We start from the raw sequence: 2,267 nt of genomic DNA on the forward strand, positions 1-2,267 counted from the left end.
AGTCTATCTGCTGGCCTTCTTTTAATCCCCCATCTATTTTCCTTCTATTTCTTGAGACCCATCCAGTACCTGCTTACCTATCCACTGGCCTCCTTTAATATCCTATCTAGTTTCCTCTTAGCTCTTGAGAGAATTTTAAAACCTGCTTACCTGTTTAATAACTGCACACTAAAGTTCGGTCACCCACCAACCGAAACACAGCAAGAATTCAAACCGCCCCGAGTCTCAGTTCAATGAAGCAGCAGAAGGAAAGTGTTATAATTACTCAACAGACAGGAGTAGGGTATGCAGGTTGTTTTAGCCATTGTCACTTTACCCTTATCATTTGATGATAACACTATGGGGAGGAGGGTAATTTGTATCAAGTAATCTGCTACATGAGAGATACTACATATAGTTGCAATATTCATATTATAGTTTGTAGCAAGATAGTTGCATGTAGAAGTAACATAAAACTTTTGAGCTACAGTGGACTAACAATTTCTTTATATATTCTAAATGAACAGTTGACCTACCATCTTTTTCCCATTCATTAATTTCATATCAATGACAATTTTCACTTGTATGAAGCATACTTCTGTAGATGTGCATCCAAGGGCACTAAAATAATAAAAATCAGTGGGGGGGGGGGGGGGGGGGCAGCCTTGTGACAAGGATTTTTACATTGTAAAGTACAGAAAGAAATATCGACTTTTGTATCATTTAATTCCTGAAACATAACATTAAAACTATCTCAAATTAATTTTAGATACATATATTGAGTGTTACACTTCAACTACACACGAGCATCTACCAAACCAATTTTCATGTTACCAAATATCATGCTTTACATTTTACAAACCAAGGAAGTGAAAATATCACAGACCCAACATGTTTGTCCATAGTACCTGTCCAACATTTTTTTTTTTTTTTTGTCATTTGCAGAACAAGACAACAGATGTATTTGTACTTAGATTATCAACTCTCAAACTCTTGGATGAGAGTGAGAGTGAGAGTGAGAGTGAGAGAGTGAAAGTGAGAGGGGGGGGGGGGATAAGGGTGGGCTGTCACCAACGGAGTTCAGGATTGGAACCCATGTATCTGTGATAAAGGAGAAGACCTCTCGCTAAAGTGGTGTGTGTGTGTGTGTTTATGTGTGTGTGTGTGTGTATGTGTGTGTGTGTGTGTGTGTGTGTGTGTGTGTGTGTGTGTGTGTGTGTGTGTGTGTGTGTGTGTGTGTGTGTGTGTGTGTGTGTGTGTGTGTGTGCACGCGCGCGTGCGCATGTGCATGTGTCCACTCGATATTCAGTTATCTTTGGTATAAATTCCAAATTATATGTCATACCCATTTTCCCTTTAATATCAATAATTTCTTCAGAAATATTGTTTAAAATCTAAAAAGAGCATCTCTTCACATATATACAAAAAGGTTATTAGACCATGATCAGTTTTCTGCAATAAATTAATGAATTATGTTTTCCTTTCATATTTCCACTGATTCTTCCCGTGTCATCACATTGTTCCTTTTCGTACCTTTATATATCCAAAATCCAAAGATGATTTATCCTAATAGAAGAGCCAAAGAAAGAACAAAAATATTATATATTTATTTACAAATAGAGCAAAGGGTCTTCCACCTCTCTTCATATCTATAAAAATCAGTTCTTTAATTGTCATATGATAAACCATAATTATCTTACTTATAATTATATGTTCTATCAATTTTATATTATAATATTAGTAACATATCCCTCTACATATATTGCATGCATATGTAACCCTAATGTTACATTATTGTTGTACACTCCTCCAGCATATACTCGTGCAGCTCTGCAGAGCTCCGTGTTTTATTCATCTTTTCCCCTCAATATATAAAACATTAGTCTAGCCATGATATATCCATATCTTCCACTCATAAAATTGGGAAATGGCAAGTCTCAAAAATGTAAAACTATTAAAAATAAAACAAAATACAACCCAAGCTAACATGGGGTTAGAGCAGAGCTCATGAGGCTGAAACAGGCATTCCTTACAACCTTGAAGGGGGTATTTATGACTTTTTTCTTCCATGGATGAGATAGGTTTCCGGGTGGGATAGCATGCAGTGTATTCTATTCAGTCTTTCCGCTCATGGGCACATTGGAGGGGAGACTCATGTATTCTCCTGGTGGGAGGAATCCAGTGCCTAGTGACTCACTACATGGAACCCTGGATCAAAGGTTTCTATAATCATATTGACCTTAGATGGTGTCTTAAACAATGTTTCCTATATGGCTGTGTAATATGCA

The 2,267-nt window shown here is 36.8% G+C and overlaps 1 protein-coding gene across 1 annotated transcript in view; it reads right to left on the minus strand.

Annotated features, from left to right (window-relative positions):
• Window positions 1-688: 688 nt before the first annotated feature.
• Window positions 689-2,267, minus strand: part of LOC125042801 (NAD-dependent protein deacylase sirtuin-5, mitochondrial-like) — an 18,379-nt gene continuing 16,800 nt past the window's right edge. The window contains exon 6 of the mRNA XM_047638705.1: window positions 689-2,267. This exon is cut by the window's right edge and continues 144 nt beyond it. The gene's annotated coding sequence lies outside the window, so the exon portion shown is untranslated.

This window comes from Penaeus chinensis, chromosome 3 (assembly GCF_019202785.1).
Source record: "Penaeus chinensis breed Huanghai No. 1 chromosome 3, ASM1920278v2, whole genome shotgun sequence".
NCBI lineage: Eukaryota > Metazoa > Arthropoda > Malacostraca > Decapoda > Penaeidae > Penaeus > Penaeus chinensis.